The sequence below is a fragment of the Miscanthus floridulus genome, chromosome 13, assembly GCF_019320115.1.
Source record: "Miscanthus floridulus cultivar M001 chromosome 13, ASM1932011v1, whole genome shotgun sequence".
NCBI lineage: Eukaryota > Viridiplantae > Streptophyta > Magnoliopsida > Poales > Poaceae > Miscanthus > Miscanthus floridulus.
This window is the reverse complement of record NC_089592.1, coordinates 56566880-56579527: the sequence shown is the minus strand read 5'-3', so window position 1 is coordinate 56579527 and position 12648 is coordinate 56566880. Positions and strand designations below refer to the sequence as shown.

Genomic DNA, 12648 nt, shown 5'->3' with positions numbered 1-12648 from the left:
TACACATGACTACATTCTCTGATTCTATGTGTTATGAGGTATCTTGTGTTTTACTTGGTGGGTATACTTACTAATGTGGTTGCATAGGTGTCGTTTGTCTGTCTCTGCAGGAATGCCTCGTTATCCTGCACTGTATCCTATGGTTCGTCCAGGTTTTGTTCCACGTCCAATGCCGCCGCCTGGTGTCGTGGCAATTCAACGACCACCAATAATTTCTGGGATCAGGGCTATTCCTCCTTTGGTAGCCCCAAGTGCCCGGCCACCTACTCCAGCTGTTACGCTGGCTGATAAAACCGCCAACTGCAGTTTATGTTGGCAAGATTGCCCCAACAGTAGACAATGATTTCCTTCTTTCACTTCTTCGGGTATGTCTTCTTTTCTCCTATATGTTTTTAGTTGTATGTATGGAAGGGTTGATTTTTTCCCCTTTTATCAGTACCATTTCTATTTGTAATTTAGTAGGTAACTCTACTGTAGAAAAGTCTGTCTAATGTTGGACCATGTTCAGCTTTGTGGACCTGTCAAGAGTTGGAAGCGTGCCCAAGATCCAAGTAATGGAAAACCTAAAGGTTTTGGGTTTTGTGAATTTGAATCTGCTGAAGGCATCCTTCGTGCGACACGGCTTCTCAACAAATTGAGCATTGATGGTCAGGAACTGGTGGTATGTATCATTGCCTCTGTCTTCGGTCTCAACTTTATTGGTGAAAAAAATGTGTGTTAGCATTTAGTTTTTTTTTTTGGAAGAGCTGGGCGTGACATGGGAAGTGACAACTGTTTGCAAGTACTCCCTCCGTTCCGTTTTATCTGGCGCCAACATTAGTATTCCACATACCAAGAACAACTTAATCCAGCTTTGTTTTCTATATTTAGTGGAGCCGTTATCAATTGCATGCAGCAAAGGGAGGAGAAGCAGGCCAATGGAATTACAGATCAATTATGCATGCACGCATGCATGGAGTGGGAAAAGCGAAAAAAACGCTGCGCAACTGCTGCATACCATTTAATAGGAGTGCATGTTATGGTGCTACGCCAGATAAAACGGCCATTCTCAGAAACTAGCTTACGCCAGATAAAACGGAACGGAGGGAGTAGTTGTTTAGCTTGCATATTCAATATCTGTTGCCAAAATTAGTAATAGTCTCTCATCATGTCATGATCATGTTGTGGTTTCTTTTGGATTGGTTCAGGGGGCAACTGAGATACCAAAGTTCGGGGTGAAAATGGATCGGAATGGATAGTGCATTCATCATATTTTGTTTCCAGATTTAAAAACGAATACTAATACAGTTTCGCATATCATCGGATACCGACACCAATCAAATGTTATACAAATGCTCATTGCTTTAGTACTATACGTAAGCCTAGAAGTTTTCCGTAATATAGTACTATACGAATGCTCGTTGAGTTAACCTTTCTTCATCCTGTCAATGCAATGTTAATTTTCTGTAGGTTCTTAAACTAATGATAATTCTATATAATGCATCTGTTCCATTTTCTATACCAGATTAATATAAATGATGCTACCAAGGAGTACCTGAAGAAACATGTTGAGGAAAAGAAGAGAGCACAAGAGAAGGCAAAAGAAACAGAAGATGCAAGCGGTGATGGAACTACAGCTGTTGCTGACAATGAATCATCAAAACCTGTCCCTGATGAATCGGAATAAGGAGACAGGAGATGCTGGAGATAAGGACAATGAAGAGAACACTAAGAAATTGGGATTGTTACTGATGAAGACTTTCAAGCTGATAAAGACGTCGCAGAAAAAATAAGCAATATGATTGAGGAGTGGTTAAAGACTAGACCGCCACCCCCACCTCCGCCTCCACCAGCTCAACCATCTGCTGATAGCTCTGGCGTAGATAAGGCAAAAAATGGTACTGGGTCCTCTTAATTATGGTTACTTCATTTTGCCCAATAATAGCATTTTTTTATTTAATATATTTTATTGCAATTGGCAGATTCTAATGATAAGAATAATGCTGACACTGATAAAGGGCAGTTAATGATACTGAAAGATCTGAAACTGCCCTCCTGATAGGAGGAAGGATAGAGAGCATGATAAGGATAAAAGGGACAAAGACCTTGAAAGGCATGATCGTGAACGGGAACGTGAAAGAGTACGGAGGGATAGAGATAAGGATCACAAGCATAGAGAAGCTGATAGGCTATACAGGGATCGCCTTAAGGAGTGGGAATCTAGGGAGAGAGAGAAAGAATATCAGAGATATAGTGAAAAGGAGAAAGAAAGAGACAGAGAACATAACCGCAGAAGGGAGATCCTGAAGCAGGAAGATGATAGTGATGAAGAGGATAATAGGAAAAGGAAGCGAAGGAGTAGTAGCTCACTTGAAGATAGGAGGGTGTGATTTGGCAGATAAAATAAGGGATTGCAGAAGCAAGGAGGAGGGCTGTAGAGTTGCAACGGCAAGCGATGAAGCAGCTGCAGCGGCGGCAGCTGCTGAAGAGTCTGCTACACTTATGGAGGTTGATGGTGGTGACGAAAAGGAAACAGATGCACAAAATAAGCCGGCTGTTGTGGAGGCTGATAACATCCTGAGCTTTGCTAATGGTGTTGGTGCTGGTAAGTGTGAATGTGTTTTCTGAGTCTTATCACATTTCCATGTTCCAGTTTTATCCTTTTCTTTTTTTCTCATTGGCCAGGTGGACTTGGTAAGGAAAATAATGGTGAAGAAACAAGCATGGCACCTGGTCAATTCGCTGATACCAAGCAAAACAGCAATGCCCCAGCAAAAAAATTGGGTTTTGGTTTGATAGGCTTGGGCAAAAGGACATCTGTTCCATCAGTTTTTGCTGAAGAGGATGACGAAAATAATGTTGATAAAAGCATAAGACCTCTAGTACCTATCGATTACTCCAATGAAGAATTACAAGCTGTACAGGCTAATTCTTCTACTGGGGCAAATGTCGCAGCAGCTGCCGAGTTTGCCAAGCGCATCTCAGTTCTAACCTCAAAGGAAGGAGAAGGCTGACGCGATAAGGATAGGAATAGGAGATCCAGTGAAGGTCATCCTAGTGATGAGCGAAGAGAAGCTACATGATCGCGAGAAGGATAAGCCCAAGTCAGAGAACAAGAAGATTCTGGATGCAAAGCAATTTAATTGATATGATCCCAAGGACAAAGGAAGAGCTTTTTTTGCCTATGATCTAAACTGGGCGATATATGACAATGGTGAAATCAAATTCATTAACTTGCATTATTTTTAACTTGGAAGCTGAATAGTGTTGTGTTCTTTCATCTGTTCTCAAGCATTTTTTTTTCACTACTTAGCACATGCATTTTTTTTTTTGTGTGTTTTTAATCTTCCTTTGTGTTGGGGGTAATTAATCAAAAACAGCAGGTGCTGTTTCGATGAGTTTCTGGTTTGCATAGATTTGTAAACCACCCTAAAACATGTGGTCGCGATCCAGTTGTCTTCATTCTGCCCATGATTCATGACCAATTGATTAAGTATTAGCTGTTAAGTTACCATGGAAGTTGAAACACATATTTTTTGTTTCTCGCCCCTTGTATGTGTTATTATACAATTTATCTTGTTGCGCATGTATCCCTTTTGATTTTGACGTTATGATTTGTTCTTTCTTGGTGCAGCATGAGTTGCACGAGAGAATGAGGCCTTGGATTTCAAAAAAGATTATTGAGTTTCTTGGCGAGGAGGAATCAACTTTGGTGGACTATATTGTTTCCTGCACCAAAGACCACGTTCAGGCAGAAAAGATGCTAGACCTCCTACAGTCGATTTTGGATGTTGAGGCTGAGATGTTTGTCCTCAAGATGTGGAGGATGCTGATATTCGAGATCAAGAAAGTCGAATCTGGACTATCAGGAAGAGCAAAGTCATGAAGCTAAGCCTGTTGCCTTGTATGACCTCTGATTTACATTACTCATCAACTGTGATCACGCTTGTAAGGTCATACTGTGCTACAAGCATCAAAAACCATTTTTAGTGACGCTGAGTTGATGGTTTTGATTTTACTCTTCCCTTGTAGAAATGTATACGAGAATCCATGAGATACTGTGCGTAATTTTTTTGATAGATTGCATAAATGTGTTTGGCGACGTTCACATGCGTCAACAGCCTACTTATGCTTAACTTGTTCTCTGGTGAACGGCGAAGAATGTCAATGCTGGCAGTAGCCACAAGTAATCCCTAGTCATACATTGTGTGTGTGTGTGTGCAAACTCTCTTAGAAGATGTTCATATTTCAGTTTTGCTTACCTACTGTAGCAGTATCGTGGAGCTCTTCGTAGTTGCTGCTGTGCAATAAATTTGTAGTTTCTTGCTCCTCTACTTATGGCTCATTTTCTTGCGTTGTCTTTTGAGCTTGTCTCTAAGCATGTGTTTTGGTTTGGACACAACTAGTGTCGGGATATTCCATTCCTCCTCACTATAGTCACTCCGAGTCTAGACGTATGTATGATGAATTGATGACAGTCCATCCTAGAATCATTCCATAAAGAATCAAGACGTGGAACTATATCGAACACACCTCGAGTCTAGGTAGAACTAATTAGGGAATATTGGATACCCATGAGCTAATTGTAGTTAGCTAATTCTAGTTCAATTACTCTATGCAGTGCATCCAAATAAGAGGGGCTAATAGGTGGATAGCCAAATTTCTGACCAGTGTTAGCCAACTATAGTAAATTTAGGCTAATTTTTAGCCTAACTAGTAACCCATGTGTATCAAATATGCTCTTAGCGAAACTTCCTAAATAGTCTAGTAGCAAATACAATTTCTTCTTCGTACAATACAGGTTTGTTCACTGCACAATCATTAATTAGTGAGCTATATTTTATTTGAGAATGCACGGTGCAACAAAGACCTCCACAACATGCACGCACACTCATCCTATGATATTTTTCTTCTATATATTTTTTCTTGAGGGTTGGTCCTTTCTTTCGTTTTAAATATAGAAAAATGTCTTCTCAGATTAATGTAGACCTAAAATCATTGGGTGATATTGTGTCTTAGCCATGAAGTTTTCTTGTCGGCCCGGCCCATCACTCCCAAACCTGGTTCGTCGCGCAAGTTGCCTCGTTGCTCTCCTTCTCCTCCCTCCGCAGCACCTCGCCGCCGCGCGGCCGACATTGATAAAGCCCTAAACGGCTAAACCCACATCTCCTCTCTTCTCTCCTCCGTCCCTACTTCCCACCCATGGCTCGCTTAACCCCAGCCAAGTCCAAATCAACCAGAAGCCCAAGCCCTCCTCCTCACCCTCCATGGGCGCCGCGGCGGAGCCGGACGCGATTGTCGCGGCGGCGGCCGAAAGCGCGAGGAAGTCGGCGGGCGGACGGCGGCGGCAAGCAAGAAGTCCAAGTCGGGCGGGAGAGCAAAGAAGGCCAAGTCCGGGCGGGTTCGAGTCGATGGGGCTCTGCAGGGAGGTGTACCGCGGGGTGCGCCACAGGGGTTACCGCGTGCCCACGCCGATCCAGCGCAAGACCATGCCGCTCATCCTCGCGGGCGTCGACGTCGCTGCCATGGCCCCGCACGGGCTCCGGGAAGACCGCCGCGTTCCTGGTGCCCATGCTGCAGCGCTCCGCCGCCGCGACCCGAGCGCCGGCGTCCGCGCGCTCATCCTCTCCCCTACCCGCGACCTCGCGATGCAGAACGCTCAAGTTCTGCAACCAGCTCGGCAAGTTCACAGGTGCGCGGTACCCCTTGCGCCCGTAGCCGTGCCATGTGCCGTTCTGCACGCTCTCAGCTTTGTACATGTAGCCATCATGATGTGAGTTGTGTTGTTTTACCAATTGAGATTTTTCTATATGGCACTCTCGTGGGTGCAATGGTGAGACCAGGTCGCGGGTTCGAAGCAGCCTCTCCGCAGATTTTGCGGGGGGAAGGCTTGCCTCGGTTTTTCCCTTCCCCAGACGCCACTCATGTGGGAGCCCTCCGGCACTGGGTCTGCCCTGCCCACTCTCGAGATGCATAATTCAGCGGCTATATTGGGCCTGCTTTACTTGAGATAGCACAGCCTAGCATTTTGGGTATATTGTTTTTGTTTGTGCCTTTTTGCAATGTTGGGCATCAATTTTTATGTTTTCAGGGTTGCGCCTTCTCAGCTCGAAATGTTTCATTAATGTGGAGTAGTGACTTTGTTTCTTCCCCTCATTTTGTAGACCTAAGAACCAGCATAATTGTGGTGGAGGATAAGGCATGGAGAGTCAGTTTGAGGACCTGTCAGAGTGTCCTGATATCATAATTGCCACGCCAGGCAGGCTCATGCACCATTTGAATGATGTCAAGGACATGACTCTTCGATCAGTGGAATATGTGTGTTTGATGAAGCAGATTCCTTATTCAGCATGGGGTTCGCCAAACATTTGCACGATATCTGAAGAAGCTAAGTGATACAAGACAAACATTGCCTCTTCAGTGCCACTTTGCCGTAGTGCCCTTGCAGAGTTTGCAAAAGCATGGTCGGGGATCCACACATTGTGAGGCTCGACTTGGACAAAAAGATCAGTCCTGATCTCAGGCTTGTGTTCTTCACACTGCGCCAGGAAGAGAAGCTTGCTGCCTTACTGTATTTGGTCAGGGAGCGCATCAGCTCCGAGGAGCAGACAATGATTTTGTTTCAACCAAGCATCATGTGGAGTTCTTGAATATGTTTGTTCAGAGAGAGGGTTTTTAGAACCTTCCCTATCCTATGGTGCTATGGATCAGGAAGCTCGTATGATTCATATTTCAAAATTCAGGGCAAGGAAGACCATGCTACTTATTGTGACAGATGTTGCTGCGAGGGGCTTGGATATTCCATTGCTGGATAATGTAGTGAACTGGGACTTTCCTGCAAAGCCTAAGTTATTTGTTCATAGAGTTGGTCGAGGGCTAGGACAAGGTAGAAGTGGAACAGCTTATACATTTGTAACTTCAGAGGACATGCCATATTGTTGGACCTACATCTTTTCCTTTCAAGGCCTCTTAGACCTGCTCCAACAGAGGAGGAAATCCTAAAAGACATGGACGGTATAAATATGAAAACGATGAAGCTATTGCAAATGGGGAATCAGTGATGGGCGATTTCCTCAAACCCGCCCTTGATCTTGCCTCTGATGGATTAAAAGAAGTTATTAGTGGATGTACAGAGTTGATAGCATTAGAAAAGCCATGTGCTAATGCTTTCCGGTTGTATCTCAAGACTCGTGCTATGCCTTCAAAGAATCTATCAAAAGGGTTAAAAGATTTGCCCGTGAGGGTCTTCATCCAATTTTCAGGGATGTTGTCCGGTCAGATGAGCTTTCAGCTCTTGCATTCTCAGAACGCCTGAAATCATTTCGGTAGTTACAGCAGCTCAAAAAACTTGTGTTTCTTGTATTTGTTCAATATGTGTCATCTAATGGAGGAGCTTCTTTAACCTAAATCTATTTCCAGGCCAAAGCAGACTATTTTAGAGGCTGAAGGTGAAGCTGCTAAAGCACGAAATTCTAAGGTAACACAAACCTCTTTTTTTTGGTTCCTTCTCTGGTATCATATTCTTAGCCTATTCCCCTGCATCTGCAGCAAGCAGTCGCTACACAGAATCACTAAATGCTGATCCATGCTGAAAAAATGATGATTCTGATTCACAGTATGCCAGAAAAAGCATTATTGTTACTGTTTTCATCTTCGCATGTTTGTAGGGTTCTAATCAATGGCTAGATGTGATGAAGAAGAAACGAGAAGTTCATGAGGGGATTATAAATTTAGTTCACCAAAAGAGTTCTGAGGATCCAAGGCCAGCGGTAATTTCCACTCTGAAAAGTTATTCTTGTTTGTTCTATGAACCCTAGCAATTTGCTGACAACCATCTGGATATGCAGTACTGGCAAACCTTATTATCTGGACACCATTTAAGGCATTGTGGCCTTTGCTCGACTAGATATCAGCTCACGGCAAACATATTTGAAATGCTGGTTTGACAATTGACAATAATATTCAGTTAGAGGGTCGAGTACTTAATATCTATAATTGAACCTTACAGGATGCACTTTGGCATGCTTTATCATATAAAAAGCTAAATGGGATAATCAATTATTCCAGTCAAGGTGTTTACAGTCTACAATAAATTAACAGAGTAATGGAAGAATGCATTTCTTCAAAAGCTGGTCAGCATGCTGTCATTCACTCATTTGCATTGACTCAGGGTTCCTAAGACAAGATTTAACTGTTTCCTTTCTTGTTTAAGAAATAATTAATTTAGATAGGTCATAGGTAGGCCTCTGTATTAGTTGGGGTTGTCATTGTTTAGGAAGGAAATAAACAGCGTAGAATAAGTTGTACTTATATCTTATGTCCTCTTTACCTGGACATGCAACATCTCCTCCTTCCATCCTCTCACTCTCAGTGGTATTAACCCCGTAATCTTGTTTTTCAGCATGTGTTACAGTGTTCTGCATATGTGCTTAAGCATAGTTTCTAATACGCTTCAATGTTTTTTACATATACAATTAGCAGACCGGCAAGCAATGTCTGTCTGTTGATTTATTTGCATCCTTTATTCATCTCTCTAAGATGGTATCTCTAGTTTGGCTATTCGAAGTTAGTACAATGAAGAATGTCAGTGGACAACAATTAGTCTAATATGTTAGGTATGTGCCAACTGGATCCATATTTAAAGAGCTTGCTAATTGTTATGAATTAGTGACTATTCAACAAAATATTATAGAAAACTTTATTGTCAAAGTTCCACTTCGCGCAGACAAACTATGCTCCTATAGAAATGAACGGAGGGGGTACTCTTTTTGTTTATCTGCCAGTACTATATTAAAAATGGTTCTTTGATAATTTGCTTTGCACTCTCTTATTTTCATGCAGGTTGAAGAGGTGGATGACATTTCAAATTGGGAGAAAAAAGGTCTTCAACTTTTACTAAATTATGTTGTGAAAAACTAATACTCTTTTTGTCTTCAATTTTGTCTGCTTTATTGTGAGCTCTGAAAGTATTTCTGGAGCTTCTGTATCATCCTCACTATCATATTGATTATACTCTTCGGTCATTTTGCCCATTCCAGAAGTTTGTGGCAAGAAACGGAAGTTACAGAGCTTTAGAGATGAGGACTACTACATAAGTTCAGTACCTCAAAACCAAGTATGCCTCGTACACCCTGCTTAAAGAATTACTCTTATGCAACTTCAACTGTACTAGAAATGTTGATCCAGTTCTGAACTTATAGTTGTAGTGTCTCAGCCTAACATTGAGTGATGTATTCTTTTTTGCCTCCTTCAGCATTTGGAAGCTGGGTTGACAGTGAGGGACAATGAGGGATTTGTTGAAAATAGGTATGCACTATATGATTGCCATTTTGAAGTTTGAGTGATTCATTTCCATGATATAGCAATTCCACAAAATGCCACTGATGAGTGTTTCCACTAGGGGAAGTAATGTTTGTTTGAAGTACAAGTCATATTACACTTCGAAAATGTGATTATGATTCTTCAGTGGATTGGTTTGTTGTTTAAATTGTTCATTGACATGTGCAATGTGTTCCTCTGGGGACCTGTTTATTGTTGCTTTGCTGTTTTATGTTGGTTATGTTTTAAACTGTCGTGAAAAGGGGGTTTTGAAAGCATTCCTTTTGGCAATCTTATTAAAAAAAAGGGGCGTACCCAATGCAGAGAGCTCCCGCTCTATGCGGGGTCTGGGGAAGGGTGTCAGTGGCAAGCCTTACCCTCGCCTGTGCAATGCGAGGAGACCGCGACTCGAACCCGGGACCTTCCGGTCACAGGCGGTAAGACTCTACCGCTTGCACCAGGCCCGCCCTTCTTTGGCAATCTTATTACAGTTTGGAAAATCGTTGAATCCAAGTTTTTGATGTGTCTACTTTTATCTCGCTTTCTCATGGATTGTTTCTTTAGTAGCTGTCAGTAATTTCTGTGGTGGGATGCAACAGTATGACTGTGTCTCCTGTTGTAAACGGATGAAATAACTGTTGGCAAGCACAAAATAATTGAAACTGTTCCACCAAGAAAGATTATCAGTCGACAGCAAGCCTTATTGTTAATTGATCTTCCCATGTCCAGCCTATCAAACATATGCATCATTCAACAGTGCAGTAAACCTAATGCTGTGTAGGATCTGACATGCTCTTTATATGTTGTTGATGAAGACAGTACTTTGGATGTCAATGTTATTAGTTTATTCATGAATTCAAGTGCGGAGTCTCATCCCCCTTTTGCTTAAGACAAGGTTACTAATGTCATGCAGATTGGATGCGGCTGTTCTTGATTTAGTTGATGATGAAGCTTCTGGTATGCAAGCACAGAAAACTCGATATCACTGGATGAAGGTATATACTTTCGTAGTGACATATTGATATGTTAGACATATGGCATACTCATTAACATGCTTATTCTACTACTGCAGAACAAATTTGTCAAGTTGAATGCAGGGGATCGTGTCACTGCTACAGGAAAGGTAATCTCCTGGATGCTATGCGCTCAATAACGTTTTAAAATACTCCCCATACCAAATTATAAGACGTTTTGGCTTTTCTAGTTACATAGTTTTTACTTTGTATCTAGACATTGTAATCTAAATGCATGGCCAAAGGTATGTATCTAGAGAAGCTAAAATGTCTTATAATTTGGAATGGAGGGAGCAGCAGACTTGAATAAATTGACTAGCACAAGCTGCGTTTGAGTATCATTCATTTTGTATTTAGTGTGGTTCCCATTTGCTAGATTTTATGTTGTACCAGTTGAAATTTTGAATATCCTGGACCTTGTGAACAAATGGAAACATTGATTGTACTTTAAAAATACATATTGGGTTTGTTATAAACTATGCAAATTCGAATGTTATGCTCACTCAGAAATATAGAATTCACTAGTGGGTAATAGGCCCTCTGGAAGTAACATTGTTCACTTAATGCTATTTTTTGTTGTTTTTTTCTGGTAACAAGTTTTATGTCTTAAAGGTGGATTGAGATCTCTCTTACTAGCTCAGTGCTTCATGTTAAATACCGAGCATATTAGTATTTAGTACGCCGATATGGTATGTTCAGCATATATGTCTGAAAGATCAAATAGTTTAACTTCACAATTCTGAAAAAACCTTTCCTAACTTATGTTAGATTAAAACGGAAGGTGGTGCAAAGATAAAGGCATCGGCTACAGGGATGTATAAGAGATGGCAGCAGAGGACACATAAATCAGTCAATATTGGTGGGAAATCTGGCAACTTTGCAGAAGAGGGCACATCCAGTTCAGGTAACACTATTTCTGATTTTGTGTTGTAACCGTTGCCTTTTCTGATTTTATTTACTCTCGCAAGTTGCAATTCAGTCCTGATACGTTTTTTAAGCTTACTGTTTTTACTTTTTTATTTTCCAGTCTCTATAGATTTGGCATGAAAACATATTATCTGTTTTTTTTTTCTGACAATAGAAGTCCATTAAATGTTTCTGAAGGTTTGCTCAGTTGAGTGAATTAATTGTTGCCCTGTGCACTGCCTTAGTTCTCTTTTACAAGTGTGTTAGCATGGTTTGTTTCAGCTGAGTACTTTAATAGCACTGAACCTTGGTATGATGAGATGTATATAGAACACTGTCTGATGGATGCAACCTCTGTGCAGGCGGTTATCAGAGAGGCAACAAGAAGCATTTCGCGGGCCATGGCCGCAGGTCTATACCAAATGCCAACGTGCCTTCTGAAATAAGGAACCCCGAGCAAATGCAGAAGAGCAGGCAGCAGAAGGCAATGGAAATCACGCGGTTGAAGAACAAATCCGCGAAGGACGGCAAATTCCAGAACAAGTTCCAGAAGAACAGGCGGCCCGATGGGAACGGGAAAGGGAGGGGTAGCGGGAAAGGGACCGGAAAAGGGTTCAGCAAAGGGGCTGGTGGCAAAGGAGGGAAAGGTAAGGGCAAGGTGAAAGGGAAGGGCGGGAGGTGATTGATGCTCTTCGGTATTCAGATTTGTTGCAGAAGCATAGATGTTTTCGAAGCAGAATGGTGGTCTAAGATGATGGAGCGACACCACCTTTGCTGCTCACAGTTTTGTTTATTTGTGGCGGTGGGGGGAAATAAGCAAGACCATAGCGTGATAACTACTACTACTATGCAGTGTGTTGATGTGGATAGGGATCAGTGAAGAATCATGGTTCTCCTGACTCGTAAAATTCCTGTGTTTGCAAACAGACCAGCGGTTTTCTATACACGGTTGGCTAATGTCAGAGAGTGATTTTGCCCTGAAAAGTACTACTGCCCTAGGTCCTGAGTGGGGTGTCGAGCACCGTCGTTGTTGAGAATAAAGAGTTGAGAACACATGATGCCAACCGGTGTTGGTGTGGTCTCCAAAACCAAAACTATAGCGCACTGCGAGTGGTGGGTGACGCCGCACGCCGCAGCCGCTGCCGCTGCTTGCCATCTTTTGGCGTTGGCCCGTCGAATGGACGGACGCCGGCTGAGGTTCTCTGCGAAGTGACGATCCATTGCCGCCAAGCCACTCAGGCAACTTTTCCTCTTAGCAGAACGCCCTTTCTTTGTTCTTTTGAGAAAAGAAAACAAAGAGCATAGGCTAAAGATGATACTAGTCCTGTCTCATCTTCAACCATTAGCCAGCCTAGCTTGTAGCTTGGACTTGCGATGTGGTGCTTGGATCGGATTGGGTGTAGTGTAGTGTAGTGGGGGGCAGTAGTAGCTA

General features: G+C 42.4%; 2 pseudogenes; both read left to right on the top strand.

Moving 5' to 3' along the window:
• Positions 1 to 6: 6 nt before the first annotated feature.
• On the top strand, positions 7 to 4081 carry LOC136501079 (RNA-binding motif protein 25-like; annotated as a pseudogene).
• Positions 4082 to 5181: 1100 nt separating this feature from the next.
• On the top strand, positions 5182 to 12160 carry LOC136501030 (DEAD-box ATP-dependent RNA helicase 29-like; annotated as a pseudogene).
• The last annotated feature ends 488 nt before the right edge of the window (positions 12161 to 12648 follow it).